At 41.7% G+C, this 21,606-nt stretch overlaps 1 pseudogene; it reads left to right on the top strand.

Moving 5' to 3' along the window:
* The first annotated feature begins 7,720 nt into the window (after positions 1-7,720).
* LOC123930612 lies at positions 7,721-14,152 on the top strand (annotated as a pseudogene).
* The last annotated feature ends 7,454 nt before the right edge of the window (positions 14,153-21,606 follow it).

The raw sequence follows: 21,606 nt of genomic DNA, 5'->3' as shown, positions 1-21,606 counted from the left end.
AAAAAATCAATGAAACTAGGAGCTGGTTCTTTGAAAGAATCAATAAGATTGATAAACCCCTGGCCAGACTCATCAAAAAGAAAAGAGAAAGGACCCAAATCAATAAAATCATGAATGAAAGAGGAGAGATCACAACTAACACCAAAGAAATACAGACAATTATAAGAACATACTATGAGCAACTCTACGCCAACAAATTGGACAATCTGGAAGAAATGGATGCATTCCTAGAGACATATAAACTACCACAACTGAACCAGGAAGAAATAGAAAACCTGAACAGGCCCATAACCAGTAAGGAGATTGAAACAATCATCAAAAGTCTCCAAACAAACAAAAGCCCTGGGCCAGACGGCTTCCCAGGGGAATTCTACCAAACATTTAAAGAAGAACTAATTCCTATTCTCCTGAAACTGTTCCAAAAAATAGAAATGGAAGGAAAACTTCCAAACTCATTTTATGAGGCCAGCATCACCTTGATCCCAAAACCAGACAAGGATCCCACCCAAAAAGAGAACTACAGACCAATATCCTTGATGAACACAGACGCAAAAATTCTCGCCAAAATACTAGCCAATAGGATTCAACAGTACATTAAAAGGATTATTCACCACGATCAAGTGGGATTTATTCCAGGGCTGCAGGGTTGGTTCAACATCCGCAAATCAATCAATGTGATAGAACACATTAATAAAGGAAAGAACAAGAACCATATGATACTCTCAATAGATGCTGAAAAAGCATTTGACAAAGTACAGCATCCCTTCCTGATCAAAACTCTTCAAAGTGTGGGGATAGAGGGCACATACCTCAATATTATCAAAGCCATCTATGAAAAACCCACCGCAAATATCATTCTCAATGGAGAAAAACTGAAAGCTTTTCTGTTAAGGTCAGGAACACGGCAGGGATGTCCATTATCACCACTGCTATTCAACATAGTACTAGAAGTCCTAGCCTCAGCAATAAGACAACAAAAAGAAATTAAAGGCATCCAAATTGGTAAAGAAGAAGTCAAACTATCACTCTTCGCAGATGATATGATACTATATGTGGAAAACCCAAAAGACTCCACTCCAAAACTGCTAGAACTTGTACAGGAATTCAGTAAAGTGTCAGGATATAAAATCAATGCACAGAAATCAGTTGCATTTCTGTACACCAACAACACGACTGAAGAAAGAGAAATTAAGGAGTCAATCCCATTTACAATTGTACCCAAAACTATAAGATACCTAGGAATAAACCTAACCAAAGAGACTAAGAATCTATACACAGAAAATTATAAAGTACTCATGAAAGAAATTGAGGAAGACACAAAAAAATGGAAAAATGTTCCATGCTCCTGGATTGGAAGAATAAATATTGTGAAAATGTCTATGCTACCTAAAGCAATCTACACATTTAATGCAATCCCTATCAAAATACCATCCATTTTTTCCCAAAGAAATGGAACAAATAATCCTAAAATTTATATGGAACCAGAAAAGACCTCGAATAGCCAAAGGAATATTGAAGAACAAAGCCAAAGTTGGTGGCATCACAATTCCGGACTTCAAGCTCTATTACAAAGCTGTCATCATCAAGACAGCATGGTATTGGCACAAAAACAGACACATAGATCAGTGGAACAGAATAGAGAGCCCAGAAATCGACCCTCAACTCTATGGTCAACTAATCTTCGACAAAGCAGGAAAGAATGTCCAATGGAAAAAAGACAGCCTCTTCAATAAATGGTGCTGGGAAAATTGGACAGCCACATGCAGAAAAATGAAATTGGACCACTTCCTTACACCACACACGAAAATAGACTCCGAATGGATGAAGGACCTCAGTGTGAGAAAGGAATCCATCAAAATCCTTGAGGAGAATGCAGGCAGCAACCTCTTCGACCTCAGCCGTAGCAACATCTTCCTAGGAACAACGGCAAAGGCAAGGGAAGCAAGGGCAAAAACGAACTATTGGGATTTCATCAAGATCAAAAGCTTTTGCACAGCAAAGGAAACAGTTAACAAAACCAAAAGACAACTGACAGAATGGGAGAAGATATTTGCAAACGACATATCAGATAAAGGGCTAGTATCCAAAATCTATAAGGAACTTAGCAAACTCAACACCCAAAGAACAAAGAATCCAATCAAGAAATGGGCAGAGGACATGAACAGACATTTCTGCAAAGAAGACATCCAGATGGCCAACAGACACATGAAAAAGTGCTCCACGTCACTCGGCATCAGGGAAATACAAATCAAAACCACAATGAGATATCACCTCACACCAGTCAGAATGGCTAAAATTAACAAGTCAGGAAATGACAGATGCTGGCGAGGATGTGGAGAAAGGGGAACCCTCCTCCACTGTTGGTGGGAATGCAAGCTGGTGCAACCACTCTGGAAAACAGCATGGAGGTTCCTCAAAATGTTGAAAATAGAACTACCCTATGACCCAGCAATTGCACTACTGGGTATTTACCCTAAAGATACAAACATAGTGATCCGAAGGGGCACGTGTACCCGAATGTTTATAGCAGCAATGTCTACAATAGCCAGACTATGGAAAGAGCCTAGATGTCCATCAACAGATGAATGGATAAAGAAGATGTGGTATATATACACAATGGAATACTATGCAGCCATCAAAAGAAATGAAATCTTGCCATTTGCGACGACGTGGATGGAGCTAGAGCGTATCATGCTTAGTGAAATAAGTCAATCGGAGAAAGACAACTATCATATGATCTCCCTGATATGAGGACATGGAGAAGCAACATGGGGGGGTAGGGGGATAGGAGAAGAATAAATGAAACAAGATGGGATTGGGAGGGAGACAAACCATAAATGACTCTTAATCTCACAAAACAAACTGGGGTTTGCTGGGGGGAGGTGGGATTGGGAGAGGGGGAGCGGGCTATGGACATTGGGGAGGCGAGGTGAACCATAAGAGACTATGGACTCTGAAAAACAACCTGAGGGTTTTGAAGGGTCAGGGGTGGGAGGTTGGGGCAACCTGAGGGTTTTGAAGGGTCAGGGGTGGGAGGTTGGGGGAACAGGTGGTGGGTAATGGGGAGGGCACGTTTTGTATGGAGCACTGGGTGTTGTGCAAAAAGAATGAATACTGTTACGCTGAAAAAATAAATAAAATGGAAAAAAAAAAGAATCTGGACCCACAAGACATTGCCTCTTCATCACATGATAAATGATACACTTTCTCCAGTGGTATCATCACTTGGGATTAGCATCCGGTGTGTGTAGTGAGAACCACAAGCTGTGGGTCAACTGGCTTTAAGAAAATGCCATTTTTGCAAAATTCCTGATTTAAGGCCTTTATTGATTTCTTTGGTGAAAATACTCGCTCTGTGGCCAACTTGAAGCCACCTGTGGGAATTCACTGAATGCAAAGTTAGGAAGTCATGATTACAGTCGTCCCTCCCATGTGAGGAGGAGCCAAACCACAGCACACCTGCTGAGAATACCCACAGATGTGTGTGTGTGTGTGTGTGTGTGTGTGTGTGTGTGTGTGTCTTTCCATCTTTGAGATTCTGGTCACTTCCACCTCAAGTGGGATGGAGCGAGCCTCAAATTTCTCTAGATCTTGAGTATCAACCAAAGTCATTCTTGAATAAACGTAGCAAATACTTAACATGTTGGCATTGATGTCCTCTCAAAATATGTTCCCCATCTACTCACCCTCACCCGAGTCTGACCAAAGAATGAGCCATGTCTCAAGTGAGAAGGTGGGTCTCTCAACAAACACTTAAAGAACACAGGGTATGCAATTAAGGATTTAAAATCGGTTCATGTGACTTTCAGACCTCGTCGTTTCCCATGAATCTGATCTGAGCTGAAGGTCATCCATAAAGATGTGTTGGCCACTTCAGAGGTAGGATTCAATCCCATTAGGCCTCATATTCGTCCCCAATGAGGGACAATTGGAGAAAGCTCATGAGGAAGGAGTGGCTCCCCTTTCCTGTAGAATTTCTACATCAAATTCCTCATATATGGCATCCTGTGAATCTCTTCTCTCTATCCCAATCCCCCCTCACAAGAGTCAGAAAGAAACAAAGAAGCTAGAAAACAACAAATCAGAGGGCAATGGTGAGTCTTCACGTAACAATATCCACTTTCAGTGTAAATGGATTACCAAAACACATAAGGGTATCTGAGTGGATTAAAAAAAAGCAATACCCAACCGTTTGCTGCCTACAACACTCACTTCAGTTGGAAGACCCAGGCCTGGAAGAAATGGAAGGGAGGTGCTGTGGACTGAAAACACACCTTATGAACACGTAAATTTAAAGTGTAAGGTATTGATTGACAGATACTGCAAGGTGATTACCACCATGTCTTTAACTAACACTCCCTCACATCACAAAATTACCTTTTTTTGTGGTGAGAACACTGAAGATCTGTTCTATAAGCACCTTTCTCAGACTTAATACAGTATTATTAACTATCATCACAACGCTGTGCATGACATCTCAGAAAATAGTCATCTTATACCTGGAAATTGGTAGCCTTTGGCCACCATTACCCCGCTTCCCACACCACGCTGCCCCTGCTCATCACCATTCTACCATTCTTTGTGTCTGCTTCTACGAGGATGACTTTTGTAGATTCCACCCATAATTAAATCATCCCGTATTTGTCTTCCTCTGTCTGATTTATTTCATTTAGTATAATGCCCTCGAGGTCCATCCTTGTTGTTGCAAACAGCAGGACTTCCTTCTTTCTCATGACTGAATAATGCTCATATGTATATATTCAACATATTCATTATCCATTCATCCATCGTTGGCCATTGCTGGATATGGTTGTTTCCATATCTCGGCTATTGTGAATAAAGCTGTATGAAGATAGGAGTGTGGACACCTCTACAAGATCCTGTTTCCTTTCTTTTCATTCATACTCAGAAGTGACACAGATGGAACATCTAGCAGACTATAGACAGTAAGCTCTTTGACATTGGCCACAACAACTTCATTCAAGACATGTCTCCAAAAGCAAGGGAAATAAAAGTAAAAACAAAATTTTAGGACTTCATCAAGGTAAAAAGCTTCTGCACAGCAAAGGAAACAGTCAACAAAACAAAGAGGCAGCCCATGGAATGGGAGAAGATATTCACAATGACACTACAGAAAAAAGGCTGATATCCAATATCTGTAAAGAACTTCTCACACTCAACACCAAAAAACAGATAATCAAGTCAAAAAATGGGCAGAAGACAATGACAGACACTACTCCAAAGAAGACATACCAATGACTAATATACACATGAAAAAATGTTCATCATCATTAGCCATCAGGGAGATTCAAATCAAAACCACATTGAGATACCACCTTACACCAGTTAGAATGGCAAAAATCCACAAGGCAAGAAACAACAAATGTTGGAGAAGTTGTACAGAAAGAGGAACCCTCCTACACTGTTGGTGGAAAGGCAAACTTGTATAGCCACTTTAGGAAACAGTGTGGATGTTCCTCAAAAAATTAAAAATAGAGCTACCTTATGATCCAGCAATGGCACTACTGGGTATTGACCCCAAAGATACAGATGTAAAAGAATGTGAAAAGATGTGAAAAGGAGGACCATATGCATCCCCAATGTTCATAGCAGCAATATCCACAATAGCCAAACTGTGGAAAGAGCTGAGATGCCCTTCAAAAGACAAATGAATAAAAACATGTGGTCCATATATACAATGGAAATCACTCAGCCATCAGAAAGGATGAATACACAACTTTTGCATCAACATGGACAGGACTGGAGGAGATTATGCTGAGTGAAAAAAGTCAAGCAGAGAGAGCCAATTATCATATAGTTTCGCTTATTTGTGGAACATAAGGAATAACATGGAGGACATCAGGAGAAGGAAAGGAAAAAGTGAAGGGGGGTATCAGAGGGGGAGATGAACCATGAGAGACTATAGACTCTGAGAAACAAACTGAGGGTTTTGGGGGGTGGGGGATGTGTGGGCCCAGTGATGGGTATTCAGGAGGTCACAGAGTGCATGAAGCACTGGGTGTTATACGCAAACAATGAATCTTGGAACACTGCATTAAACACTAATAATGTACTGTATGGTCACTAACCTAACACAGTAAAAAAAAAAAAAAAACCCAGATCTCAGGAGTGTCATATCCTGTTCTACACACCAGAACAAACTAGCCTGATGATTTTTTTAAGTGAACACTGGGTGTTCTATGCAACTGATAAATAGCTAATCTCTACATCTGAAATGAATGATGTACTGCATGTTGGCTGATTGAATTTGAATTTTAAAAAGTACATTCTATTAGTAAAACCAAGTTTTCAAAATAGACATTACACTTAAAAACTTTTTTTCAATTATATGAAGTTTGGAAGGGACTGAGTGATATGGAAGACTTTGGAATTCGCCGCTAGGATTTCCTCTGGCAGATATGGTTGTCTTTCTTTATCTAGATATTTCTTAACATCTTCACACCGAGGGAAAGACAAGACCTAACTGTTTGGAAGAAAAGCCATCTAGTGGTTGAGGATCTAACACACAGCTTCTCCCCATCTCTCCTGAAGGCACAGCCTGACATGGTAACTTGAGTGAAGGCACCGAAGTCCCAACAGGACAGATATGTCTCCTGGTCCCAGAACAAAGGAATCTGTCCCTGCCAGTGTTCTCATGTTCGCCCTCACTAGTAACCTGGATCAGTGTAAAATATTCTCCCTATAATGAATTCCTTGGTGATGTTTTTCAGTATCTTCTGACACCTGTTTCTGCCTTTGAGTGAGCATCTCATTTTATGAATGATATTTGCATTTTCCGCGGAAGGAGTTTCAGGAAGTTTTTGTGGACCAGACCAGCCCTCATTGCATATTATCCAGTTGAGGTGAAATTCACAAATAACATGAACCATGTTGAAATGTATGATAAAATGTAGAATTTTGAAAGCTAATGTACCCTGGATTTCTGCATTTTACTATGAAGTATCAAGATATGGGTTTTATTTTTAAATGTGTGTCCATTACCATTTAAATGATCTTTCCTCATCTGCGGAAAATGCTCAACTACTTACCTCTTAGGCTGTTGGCAGACAACATTATCAGGTCTTTCTTTCTGACTCGCTACCTGTGACCTTGGTCTTCCTCATTCTACTCTTAAGTGCCTGAAATTTCCTTTTCTGGTCTAGATATTCCACCTTCTGGAAAAATTCCTCAATATTTTGTTCTAGCTTCCTGTTTAGCTTTTCAGTTGTTTCTTTTTTTTAAAGATTTTATTTATTTATTTGACAGTCAGAAATCACAAGTAGGCAGAGAGGAAGGCAGAGAGAGAGAGGGAAGCAGACTCCCTGCTGAACAGGGAGCCTGATGTGGGGCTCGATCCCAGGACCCTGGGATCATGACCTGAGCTGAAGGCAGAGGCTTTAACTCACTGAGCCAGCCAGGTGCCCCACCATTAGGATTTCTAATTCATTTTACAATTGCCTCTTGTCTCAAAAAGTCAAGGTCCTCCTTTTTCTCTCAGACATTTAAACACAGCCTTCACTTAAGATAAGTCTGTATCTTCCTAGCATTGTACTTTCAGGCATACAGTGAGAGCATTCTTAATGAGCATGATGGTTGTCTTTTGTAGCACTCTTTCTTGTTGTTAGGATTCCTTCTTGTGGTGACCCTTGTTGGAAGGCTGAATTTCCACTCACCTGATTTTCCAGACAGGTTCCTCTGATAGCTGCGCTGGGACTTAGGCATGGCGAGGTGGGCATGCCTGCAGCGGTTTCTGCCTTTGGCATCCACGTCCCTTTGTGTGAGTGTAAGATTCCAGTGCTAGGAGAGGAATCCCCCTCTGGGTGTTAAGGGATTCAACCCTGAATCCCTTCTTACCACTTCCTGATGGTGCACTGGAGAAAAATGAGGCACGAACAAGTCAGCTGCAAGAGAAAGGGAGCAGGGGACAACAGTAGAAAAGACTGTTGCCCTGAACAACTCCTCAGTCCCACTTTTATTAGATATAGACAGTAATCAACAGAAGAGCTGAAGAAGGCCAAACACTAGTCACATATCTTGTAGATAAACAAGAAGGAAGGCAGAATATGTCTGGTCAAGCAGTATAAAGTTTATAGTTGACCAAGCACATTCAAAGGACTTATCTAATAAGCCACAGGTGCTCTCCAGGGGGAAAGGGGAGATAACGGAAAAATGAAGCAGGCTGTGTTCAGCCCTGAGCTAGCTGGGCATCCCCAGCTGCTCAGCTTCAAGGCCATATATTGTCCTCTCCCCCAGAGGCCTGTTGCCAGTATGCGTTTTTCTTGAGGCTGTATCTAAATGTGCTTGGTAACTAGAAAAACCACCCATCGCTTATATTTTAAGTAATACATTGTTCTGAGGGACAGTTACATTTCCCCCTTTTTGTTTGTGCAGAAGTAGAAAAGTTGATTTTGCAACTTCTTGATCCATCAGTCGTTGGAGGGATTTTTGGGTGGGTCTGAGGACTAAGCATAAAAAGATTATAGCAATAAAAAATAATCATCCCATCTATAACACCAAGACCAGTTTGTTTGATCCAAGTAAAGGGTTTAAATTAGACAGAATATCGTTAATCCTTTGTGCAACACTCACTCCTGGAACTGATTGTTAATGATGAGTGAGTAATGCCTTGAGTAGTATCTTGAAGTCATTTAATATCTAAAGCTAGATATCACCACAATGATTAATAATACGACAGCGAATCTTGCTCCATGATATTTCTGATTTATTATAGGCATGGGGAGAAAAACAGAAGAAATAAACATTCCAGTCACATAAAGTGTGAAGTCGAAGCTTTATATTTTGAAGACCATCTCCTATATATATTATGGCAGCTTCTTTCTTTTAAAATTTTTATTTATTTCTTATTTTTTTATAAACATATAATGTATTTTTATCCCCAGGGGTACAGGTCTGTGAATCACCAGGTTTACACACTTCATAGCACTCACCATAGCACATACACTCCCCATTTCCCCTCTCCCAACCCCACCTCACCCCAGCAACCCTCAGTTTGTTTTGTGAGATTAAGAGTCACTTATGGTTTGTCTCCCTCCCAATCCCATCTCATTTCATTTATTCTTCTCCTATCCCCCTAACCCCCCATGTTGCATCTCCACTTTCTCATATCAGGGAGATCATATGATAGTTGTCTTTTTCCGATTGACTTATTTCACTAAACATAATACCCTCTAGTTCCATCCACGTCGTCGCAAATGGCAACATTTCGTTTCTTTTGATGGCTGCATAATCTTCCATTGTGTATATATACCACATCTTCTTTATCCATTCATCTGTTGATGGACATCTAGGTTCTTTCCATACTTTGGCTATTGTGGACATTGCTGCTATAAACATTTGGGTGCCCGTGCTCCTTCAGATAATTACGTTTGTATCTTTAGGGTAAATACCCAGTAGTGCAATTGCTGGGTCATAGGGAAGTTCTATTTTCAACACTTTGAGGAACCTCCATGCTGTTTTCCAGAGTGGTTGCACCAGCTTGCATTCCCACCAACAGTGGAGGAGGGTTCCGCTTTCTCCACATCCTCGCCAGCATCTGTCATTTCCTGACTTGTTAATTTTAGCCATTCTGACTAGTGTGAGGTGATATCTCATTGTGATTTTGATTTGCATTTCTCTGATGATCATGGCTGCTTCTAAATCAGAGATACTTTCATCTAATTTTTGATCTATGATCGTTTGTTGATTCCAAGTTTTGCTAGCATTCTCATGCCACTTTTGTACAAATTATGTGGTTTGTACAGTTTGATGCAAGGCTATTCCTGTGGTGGTAGCTGTAGCAGTAATGGCTATAATTCCTAAAATAGCTGTTATAAGCAACCCAAGAAATCTTTTTGTTCTATGGACCCAGTTAAAAGTACACACACATCTGGAGAGCTTTCCCAAACACGGTGGTGTTTCACCAGTAACCAGATGCCTATTCTTCTTCTATCTCTGAGAATGATAGACTTGTCTATATAAACATTCTCATCCACACAGGTGAACATTTTACATCTGGGACAGTTTATTTCTCTATTGTTATGATCAATAGTCATTTTTTCAATAACAAAAACATAGGGATCTCTAACACAAGCTTTTACCCATTCTTCTTTCATTAGGAAAAAGGAGAATGCATAGTGATTAGACTGATAAATGTAAAAGCCCTTCCAAACTCTTATGTGATTTAAAGCGATGGTGACCTTCCATAAATTCTTTTGTCTTTTATGATAATTAACAAAAGGGGATGGCACCGAAAGTCCTTGCCCAAGCCAGCCAGAGGTGCATCTCCCAGGGTTAAGGTTTGTGGTAAAATGAGATCTTCAAAAACTTGCCATTTTAAATTTCAATGAGAGGAGCAGGGTCTCCCCATGCAATTGTTGACTGCCACCCCCTTAGGGGACCAGTCCCATACAATTCCATAGGAATCATTAATAACAATACTGGGGTGAGGAGCTTGACAATCCTCCCATAAAGGGTGAATTCCCTCATCAGACCACATTTGTGTCAGTGTGCATTCAGGAATAGGGGGTGTTGCTGTGCTATAGCTAGGACCCCAATATTCATTGGCTAAGAATCCTTTAGTGGAGAGTAAATGTAACTGAGCTTCAGTCAGATAATTACCAGTAGGAAAGACCACCAACCATCTTTGATCATCAGGGATAAGACAACTGGAATGATTGTTGATACATATTGGTCTATTCTGCTATCTTAAGGTAAGATTAATATTTGTGCCCTCCTCTAGTGGCAATAGGGGCAATCTAGGATCCAAAATTCCAGGTACCCATTTTGAGGCACTCAAATAAATTGGTATTATATCTTCTCCCCACTCTACTGGAAGGAGCAGGGGAGGATTGTGTATATAAGCCCAATAAGTAAAGTTATTTATTTGTGCATAACATCCAGGAAGACTTACGGCTACCATGATGAATGCCATCATAGTTACCACCATGTCGTTAGGGGTGAAAGGACGCTGCTCATTCTCCAGAACTTCCTCTGCTTTCTTGGTCAGCTTCTTTATCTTGCTCCAAGTTGGAATCTTTGCTCCATCTGTCCCAGGTATCGTGATTCGAGTGCTCTTTAAGGTGAGACCCTCGAAGCTGATGATCAGTGGGACCGGTTCAAATCTGAATCTTTTCCTCTTACTCATGACGAAACTTTATGAAATGAGAGGGCACCCACATGGACTCGACGGCCTCATCGGGTAATACACGTGCATTTCCCTTTCCCCAGGTAACTAAGTTACCAGGGAGCCATTGATTAGAAGTAATGTTTTTCCACCAGATTGGAAGATAGGTTTTGTCTTGTATTTATTTACTAATATGTCTTTCTATTGCTGCAGTGTTTTTATCATCATGATTCAAAAAATTAAGAGTAAATAAAAGCTGTGCTAATATTTCCTGAGGAGGATTTGTATTTTCTCTTTTTGTTTATGAAGCTATAATTTTAATATTTGATTAGCCAGTTCTACAATTCCTTGTCCTTGAGGATTATATGTCAGTGAAATATTTAATATTCCATAAATTACAGAAGGATTGAAGCTTACTGGAAACATAAGCAGGTGCATTATCAGTTTTTATAGCTTTGGGCATTCCCATGACTGCAAAGGCAGCTTGGAGGTGCCTGATATCATGTGCAGCAGTTTCTCCTGTTTGAGCTGTAGCCCATATGAAGCGAGATGTTTATCTATAGTAACATGAACAAAAGATTGTTTCCCAAATGAAGGGATGTCAGTAACATCCATCTGCCATATTTCATTGGCTGTTATGCCTCGCGGGTTGATGCCTGCTGGCTGTGTAGGCAGATTGATGGCAGCACAAGAAGGGCAGGAGTGGACAATAGAATTTGCTTGTTCCTAAGTGATAGGGAATTTGTGTTGAAGTCCTTTTTGGTTTACATGTGTAAGAGAGTGAAAATCGGAAGCTTCCTGAAAAGCTGAGAAAACAAGAGAATCACCTATTTCATTACCTTTGGTTAACGGCCCAGGAAGGCCGGTATGACTTTGGATATGAGTAGCATAGAAAGGGGCAGAGCCCTGATGAATGAGGGATTGTAAATGATGAAATAATGAGTGGAGGGAGACATCAGATGGAGAAATAGTAGCAGTTTCAATATGCTGTAAAACATACACTGTATATAAAGAATAAGATAACAGATTAAATGCAGAAGAAACATCTTGAAACAATGTAATATCCGCCATTAATTCTGATTTCTGTGCTGAGAGACCAGTAGTAGATATGACCTTAGAGGTAAGACCATTATAACAGGGCTTGCCTTTGACAGAGCCATCAGAAAAGTAAGTAGGGTCATCTGTTATTGGATTTTTAGAAGTAATTGTAGGAAGGACAAAAGCAGTATGTTTTAAAAAGGAAACAACAGGTAAAGAGGGATAATGAGAAGAAGAGTTTCCAGGAAAGCCAATAAGGGCAATTTGCCAATTTAAATTATTTTGGAATGCTGTTTCAATTTGTGTCTTATTCAAAGGCAGAACAATAACCTGCGGGTCATATCCCTGTATTTGGCGAGTTCTTTTTCTTCCAAATTGCATAATACTGTCAATATGGTCTGTATAGGTAGTGAGTGTTTTAACAGTATTATTTTGGAGAGAAATCCATTCTATAATTAATTTTTCCTGAATAATTAATCCAGTGGCTATATGTGGGGTATAAGAAATGAGAAGATCTAATGGTATCTCAGGTTGGACTCTATCCATTTGCATTGATTGAATCTGGCTTTCAACAAATTGTAATTCTTTTAAGGGCCTCTTTTGATAGGGTCCTTGGGCTGTTTAAATTAGGATCTCCCTTTAAAGAGGCAAATAGATGTTGCAAAGCATAAGTAGGAATTCCAATTTCTGGTCTTATCCAATTAATGTCTCCCAATAATTTTTGCAAATCATTCAAGGTTGTAATTTTATCCCTGTTGGAGACTCCAGGCTCAGGAGGCTGATGGGGAGGAGGGGATCTGCTAGGATTTGGGACAAACCTCTCACAGGGACTCTCTTCCAAGGCTGAGTGTGAGCCCCAGGATCAGAGTGCAGGCAGGTGTGTCTGTCCCCAGGGGTCCCAGTCCTATCTCCAAACTGGAGACAGGGGTCACCCACCAGGCAGCAGGGGAGGGAGAAGAGAAGTTCCGGGCTGACCGAGCGGGATGTCTGAGGGTTTGGGGCAGAGCTGGGTCCTGGGGGTGGGGAAAGTCTGTGTCCCAGCCTCTGTGTCCTTCCAGGAACCCTCCTCAAACCCATCATCTGGGCTGAACCAGGCTTTGCAATCCCCTGGTGGACATCTCTGACCATCTGTTGTCAGGGGGCCCTGGAGACCCAGGAGTACCACCTACATAAAGAAGGAAAGATACAGGCCTGGGACAGACAGAAGCCACTGGAGCCTGGGGACAAGGCCAAGTTCTTCATCAGATACATAGAGTTACACATACAGGAAGATACCGCTGTCACTCTCTCAATTCCACTGGCTGTTCAGAGCTCAGTGACACCCTTGAGCTGGTGGTGACAGGTGCGAGCCCACTCAGAGTCCCAGACTGAAGCTCTGCCCGCAGGAAGGGGGTCAGCTCTCAGGTGTCTCCCTCTCACAGCCCAGCCTGGGGATAATGTGGGGGGTCTGAACTCCAATTAACACCACCCCCTCCTCCTCTCCTAGGATTGCAGAACAAACCCCAGCTCTCACTTTGCCAAGTCATGTCGTGACCCCAGGAGGGAACGTGACCTTCCAGTGTGGCTCATGGTTAGGATTTGACAGGTTCGTCCTGATGAAGGAAAGAGAGCGACAGACTTCCTGGACCCTGTCTCCCAGAGAGACCCCGGGGGGGGGGGGGGACCCAGGCCCTTTTCCCTGTGGGCTCCGTGACCTCCAGCCTCAGGTGGACGTTCAGATGTTATGGCTATTACAGCAACACCCCCCAGGTGTGGTCGGACCCCAGTGACCCCCTGTGGTTGCTGTCTCGGGTAAGGAGCCCAATCCTGTCCATTCTGTGTCCTGATGATATTTTCAGGGCTCTGTTACCTGGGCTGGGATGGGAGGCTGGGACTCCAAGGAGTGTCACTCAAAGGGAGATGTGCCCCTCAGCAAAATGGAGGCCAACAGAGGCCCTGCACTCCTGCTCACTTTTTATCCCTCTTCTGGGTCTAAAGGTGCCAGGCGGGTAGCCAGAAGGTCTTGGGGAGTCCACAGGGCAGGTATAGGAGAAGTCTAGTGAGATGGGGACTCGTGGATCAGCCCCACCCCCCATCCACAGGACCGCTCAACATCAGGGGGCCCGGGGGTCTGTTTGCTCAGAAGGAGCACACACCACCCCATGTCCGTTCTGAGAACTCCTCATAGGATCTAATGCACCCTCAAATACTCAGGAACAGTCTTGTGTCTCAGGGGGACTGAGAGCCCAGCAGAGACACCTGGGCCACACGTCTCTGCGGCTGGGCCACAGGGAACAGAGCGGGAGCAGAGACAGGGTCTCTGGGAGAAGCTCCAGCGCCCGCCCAGCTACTGTCCAGGATCCTCTAGAGACCCAGCCTTCGGCCACCACCCCCCTTTCCGGGCCCCGGGCCCACAGCTGCGGAGTCACGGGGTTCTGTGCAGGGGGTATAGTTTCGCCCAGTCTCTCAGGAGGAGGGCGGGGAGTTGGATGAGTCATGGCAGGGCCATCATGGGCTCCAGGGGCTCCAAGGTCCACGGAGGAGGGCTGGCATGGTCAGGGCCGAGGGAGAGGCTGGGAGCCTTGCCCCCTCCACCCCCCCCCCCCCACTAAGGAGTCGCTGAGTGCTGTCACCCCAGGCCTGGAGCGACTCAGACCGTTTTCTGAGGGCGCAGGTGGAACTCATTCCAGACACTGTCCTAGAGAGAAGGTTGCCGGCCAGTGGGCACCTCTCTACTGCCCCCTGCACTCACCTGGGGGCTTGCATGCCCCTGGGTGCACTCTTGAGACCCAGGTGGGTTCCCCAGAGATGCTGCACCGGGTTTCCGTGTGCAATCCGGGTTCACTCTGCATTGCGTGTGGAAACCTGCCCAGTGTCCCTGTGCCTGCTTCTCGGAACTTCTAAAGGGATCCTTGCAGATATAAATTACACATTTATGTTATGAGGATGTATGACTAAAATAATTCTCCCATTTCTTCGGGATTTGATGAAATGTATACATTCATTGCAGAGAGAAATTTTTTTAAAGATTTTATTTATTCATTTGACAGATCACAAGTAGGCAGAGAGGCGGGCACAGAGAGGGAGCCCGATGTGGAATTGTGATGCTGCCAACTTCGGTTTTCTTTTTCAACATTCTCTGGCTACTTGGGGTCCTTTCTGGTTCCATATAAATTTTAGGATTATTTGATCCATTTCTTTGAAAAAAAAATGATGGTTTTGATAGGGATTGCATTAAATGTGTAGATTACTTTAAGTAGCATAGATATTTTCACAATATTTCTTCTTCCAATGCATGAGCATGGAACTTTTTTCCATTTTTTGCATCTACCTCAGTTTCTTTCCTGAGTCCTTTATAGTATTCTGAGTATAGAGTTTTGACTCTTTGCTCAGGTTTATTCCTAGGTATCTTACTGTTTGGGGTGCAATTATAAATGTCATCAACTCCTTAATTTCTCTTTCTTTTGTCTTGCTGTTGGTGTATAGAAATGCAACTGATTTCTGTGCATTGATTTTATATCCTGACACTTTACTGAATTCATGTATGAGTTCTGGCAGTTTTAGAATGAAGTCTTTTGGGTTTTCTTCATAAAATATCATATCATCTGCAAAGAGTGATAGCTTGACTTCTTCTTTGCCGATTTGGATGCCTTTAATTTCTTTTTGTTGTCTGATTGCTGAGGCTAGGACTTCTAGTACTATGTTGAATAGCAGCAGTGACAGTGGACAGCCGCGCTGTGTTCCTGAACTTAGGGGGAAAGCTCTCAGTTTTTTCCCACTGAGAATGATATTCTCTGTGGTTTTTCATAGATGGCTTTGATGAGATTGAGGTATGTACCCTCTATCCCTACACTGGGAAGAGTTTTTAACAAGAAAGGATGCTGTACATTGTCAGATGCTTTTTTGGCATCTATTGGGAGTATCATATGGTTCTTGTCCTTTCTTTTATTAATGTATTGTATCACATTGATTAATTTGTGGATGTTGAACCAACCCTACAGCCCAGGAATAAATCCCCCTTTGTCAAGGTGAATAATCCTTTTAATGTGTTGTTGGATCTTATTGGCTACTATTTTGGTGAGAATTTTTGCATTCATGTTCATCAAGAATATTGTTCTGTAATTCTCCTTTTTGATGGGGTCTTTGTCTGGTTTTGGGATCAAGGTAATCCTGGCCTTTTAAAATGAGGTTGGAAGTTTACCTTCCATTTCTATTTTTTGGAACAGTTTCAGGAGAATATGTACTAATTCTTCTTAAAGTGTTTGGTAGAATTCCCCTGGGAAGTGTCTGGCCCTAGGCTCTTGTTTCTTGGGAGACTTTTGATGACTGCTTCAATCTCCTTACTGGTTATGGGTCTGATCAAGTTTTCTATTTCTTCCTGGTTCAGGTTTGGGAGTTTATATAAACTAGGAATGCATTCATTTCTTCCAGATTGTCAAATTTGCTGGCGTATAGGTGCTCATAATATGCTCTTATAATTGTTTGTATTTCCTTGGTGTTGGTTGTGATCTCTCCCTTTCATTCATGATTTTATTAATCTGGGTCCTTTCTCTTTTCTTTTTGATAAGTCTGGCCAGAGATTTATCAATCTTATTAATTCTTTCAAAGAAAGAACTCCTAGTTTTGTTGAATTGTTCTACTATTCTTGTAGTTAATTTTTCATTGATTTCTCCTCTGATATTTATTATTTTTCTTCTCCTGCTGGATATAGGCTCTCATTGCTGTTCTGTCCCCAGCTCCTTTAGGTATGGGGTTAGGTTGTCCACTTGAGACCTTTCTTGTTTTTTGAGAAAGGCTTTCATTGCTATACACTTTCTTCTCAGGACCACCTTTGCTGTGTCCCAAAGATTTTGAAAAGCTGTGTTTTCCTTTTCATTTGTTTCCATGAATTTTTTAAATTCTTCCTTAATTTCCTGGTTGACCCATTCATTCTTTAGTAGGATGCTCTTTACTCTCTATGTATTTGAGTTCGTTCCAACTTTTCTCTTGTGACTGAGTTCTAGTTTCAAAGCATTGTGGTCTGAAAATATGCAGGGAATGATCCCAATCTTTTGGTACCAGTTCAGACATGATTTGTAATCCAGGATATGATCTATTCTGGAGAATGTTCCATGTGCACTAGAGAAGAATGTGTATTCTGTTGCTCTGAGATGGAATGTTCTAAACATATCTGTGTTATCCATCTGGTCCAGTGTGTCATTTAAAGCCTTTATTTCCTTGTTGATCTTTTGCTTGGATGATCTGTCCATTTCAGTGAGGGGGTTTTAAAGTCCCCTACTCTTATTGTATTATTGTTGTTGTGTTTCTTTGATTTTGCTAAAATTGGTTTATATAATTGGCTGCTCCGAAGTTAGGGGCATAGATATTTAAAATTGTTAGTTCTTCTTGTTGGACAGACCCTTTACATATGATGCAGTGTCCTTTCTTATTATACTCTTTTGCTTAAAAATCTAATTTATCTGATGTAAGGATTGCCAACCCAGCTTTCTTTTGATGTCCATTAGCATGGTAAATTGTTTCCCAACCCCTCACTTTAAATCTGGAGGTGTCTTTGGGTCTAAACTGAATTTCTTACAGACAGCATATTGAGGGTCTTTTTTCCCCCCCATTTTATTTATTTTTTCAGCGTAACAGTATTCATTCTTTTTGCACAACACCCAGTGCTCCATGCAAAACGTGCCCTCCCCATTACCCACCACCTGTTCCCCCAACCTCCCACCCCTGACCCTTCAAAACCCTCAGGTTGTTTTTCAGAGTCCATAGTCTCTTATGGTTCACCTCCCCTCCCCAATGTCCATAGCCCCCTCCCCCTCTCCCAATCCCACCTCCCCCCAGCAACCCCCAGTTTGTTTTGTGAGATTAAGAGTCACTTATGGTTTGTCTCCCTCCCAATCCCATCTTGTTTCATTTAATCTTCTCCTATTCCCCTACCCCCCCATGTTGCTTCTCCATGTCCTCATATCAGGGAGATCATATGATAGTTGTCTTTCTCCGATTGACTTATTTCACTAAGCATGATACGCTCTAGTTCCATCCATGTCGTCGCAAATGGCATGATTTCATTTCTTTTGATGGCTGCATAGTATTCCATTGTGTATATATACCACATCTTCTTTATCCATTCATCTGTTGATGGACATCTAGGTTCTTTCCATAGTTTGGCTATTGTAGACGTTGCTGCTATAAACATTCGGGTACACGTGCCCCTTCGGATCACTATGTTTGTATCTTTAGGGTAAATACCCAGTAGTGCAATTGCTGGGTCATAGGGTAGTTCTATTTTCAACATTTTGAGGAACCTCCATGCTGTTTTCCAGAGTGGTTGCACCAGCTTGCATTCCCACCAACAGTGGAGGAGGGTTCCCCTTTCTCCACATCCTCGCCAGCATCTGTCATTTCCTGACTTGTTAATTTTAGCCATTCTGACTGGTGTGAGGTGATATCTCATTGTGGTTTTGATTTGTATTTCCCTGATGCCGAGTGACGTGGAGCACTTTTTCATGTGTCTGTTGGCCATCTGGATGTCTTCTTTGCAGAAATGTCTGTTCATGTCCTCTGCCCATTTCTTGATTGGATTCTTTGTTCTTTGGGTGTTGAGTTTGCTAAGTTCCTTATAGATTTTGGATACTAGCCCTTTATCTGATATGTCGTTTGCAAATATCTTCTCCCATTCTGTCAGTTGTCTTTTGGTTTTGTTAACTGTTTCCTTTGCTGTGCAAAAGCTTTTGATCTTGATGAAATCCCAATAGTTCATTTTTGCCCTTGCTTCCCTTGCCTTTGCCGTTGTTCCTAGGAAGATGTTGCTGCAGCTGAGGTCGAAGAGGTTGCTGCCTGCATTCTCCTCAAGGATTTTGATGGATTCCTTTCTCACACTGAGGTCCTTCATCCATTTGGAGTCTATTTTCGTGTGTGGTGTAAGGAAGTGGTCCAATTTCATTTTTCTGCATGTGGCTGTCCAATTTTCCCAGCACCATTTATTGAAGAGGCTGTCTTTTTTCCATTGGACATTCTTTCCTGCTTTGTCGAAGATGAGTTGACCATAGAGTTGAGGGTCGATTTCTGGGCTCTCTATTCTGTTCCACTGATCTATGTGTCTGTTTTTGTGCCAGTACCATGCTGTCTTGATGATGACAGCTTTGTAATAGAGCTTGAAGTCCGGAATTGTGATGCCACCAACTTTGGCTTTGTTCTTCAATATTCCTTTGGCTATTCGAGGTCTTTTCTGGTTCCATATAAATTTTAGGATTATTTGTTCCATTTCTTTGAAAAAAATGGATGGTATTTTGATAGGGATTGCATTAAATGTGTAGATTGCTTTAGGTAGCATAGACATTTTCACAATATTTATTCTTCCAATCCAGGAGCATGGAACATTTTTCCATTTTTTTGTGTCTTCCTCAATTTCTTTCATGAGTACTTTATAATTTTCTGTGTATAGATTCTTAGTCTCTTTGGTTAGGTTTATTCCTAGGTATCTTATAGTTTTGGGTACAATTGTAAGTGGGATTGACTCCTTAATTTCTCTTTCTTCTGTCTTGTTGTTGGTGTACAGAAATGCAACTGATTTCTGTGCATTGATTTTATATCCTGACACTTTACTGAATTCCTGTGCAAGTTCTAGCAGTTTTGGAGTGGAGTCTTTTGGGTTTTCCACATATAGTATCATATCATCTGCGAAGAGTAATAGTTTGACTTCTTCTTTACCAATTTGGATGCCTTTAGTTTCTTTTTGTTGTCTGATTGCTGAGGCTAGGACTTCTAGTACTATGTTGAATAGCAGTGGTGATAATGGACATCCCTGCCGTGTTCCTGACCTTAACGGAAAAGCTTTCAGTTTTTCTCCATTGAGAATGATATTTGCGGTGGGTTTTTCATAGATGGCTTTGATAATATTGGGGTATGTGCCCTCTATCCCTACACTTTGAAGAGTTTTGATCAGGAAGGGATGCTGTACTTTGTCAAATGCTTTTTCAGCATCTATTGAGAGTATCATATGGTTCTTGTTCTTTCTTTTATTAATGTGTTCTATCACATTGATTGATTTGCGGATGTTGAACCAACCCTGCAGCCCTGGAATAAATCCCACTTGATCGTGGTGAATAATCCTTTTAATGTACTGTTGAATCCTATTGGCTAGTATTTTGGCGAGAATTTTTGCGTCTGTGTTCATCAAGGATATTGGTCTGTAGTTCTCTTTTTGGGTGGGATCCTTGTCTGGTTTTGGGATCAAGGTGATGCTGGCCTCATAAAATGAGTTTGGAAGTTTTCCTTCCATTTCTATTTTTTGGAACCGTTTCAGGAGAATAGGAATGAGTTCTTCTTTAAATGTTTGGTAGAATTCCCCTGGGAAGCTGTCTGGCCCTGGGCTTTTGTTTGTTTGGAGATTTTGGATGACTGTTTCAATCTCCTTACTGGTTATGGGCCTGTTCAGGTTTTCTATTTCTTCCTGGTTCAGTTGTGGTAGTTTATATGTCTCTAGGAATGCATCCATTTCTTCCAGATTGTCCAATTTGTTGGCGTAGAGTTGCTCATAGTATGTTCTTATAATTGTCTGTATTTCTTTGGTGTTAGTTGTGATCTCTCCTCTTTCATTCATGATTTTATTGATTTGGGTCCTTTCTCTTTTCTTTTTGATGAGTCTGGCCAGGGGTTTATCAATCTTATTGATTCTTTCAAAGAACCACTCTCGAGCGAAGCAACATGGGGGGGTAGGGGGATAGGAGAAGAATAAATGAAACAAGATGGGATTGGGAGGGAGACAAACCATAAATGACTCTTAATCTCACAAAACAAACTGGGCGTTGCTGGGGGGAGGTAGGATTGGGAGAGGGGGAGCGGGCTATGGACATTGGGGAGGGGAGGCGAAGCATAAGAGACTATGGACTCTGAAAAACAACCTGAGGGTTTTGAAGGGTCAGGGGTGGGAGGTTGGGGCAACCTGAGGGTTTTGAAGGGTCAAGGGTGGGAGGTTGGGGGAACAGGTGGTGGGTAATGGGGAGGGCACGTTTTGCATGGAGCACGGGGTGTTGTGCAAAAAGAATGAATACTGTTACGCTGAAAAAATAAATAAAATGGAAAACAACAACAACAACAAAAAAAAAAAAAAAAAAAAAACAAAGAACCAGCTCCTAGTTTCATTGATTTTTTCTATTTTTTTTTTTTTTTTGGTTTCTATTTCATTGATTTCTGCTCTGATCTTTATGATTTCTCTTCTCCTGCTGGGTTTAGGGTTTCTTTCTTGTTCTTTCTCCAGCTCCTTTACGTGTAGGGTTAGGTCGTGTACTTGAGACCTTTCTTGTTTCTTGAGAAAGGCTTGTACCGCTATATATTTTCCTCTCAGGACTGCCTTTGCTGTGTCCCACAGATTTTGAACTGTTGTGTTTTCATTATCATTTGTTTCCATGAATTTTTTCAATTCTTCTTTAATATCCTGGTTAACCCATTCATTCTTTAGAAGGATGCTGTTT

This window comes from Meles meles, chromosome 19 (genome assembly GCF_922984935.1).
Source record: "Meles meles chromosome 19, mMelMel3.1 paternal haplotype, whole genome shotgun sequence".
Classification (NCBI taxonomy): Eukaryota; Metazoa; Chordata; class Mammalia; order Carnivora; family Mustelidae; genus Meles; species Meles meles.
The sequence above is the reverse complement of the archived record's forward strand: the minus strand, read 5'-3'. Positions and strand labels throughout refer to the sequence as shown.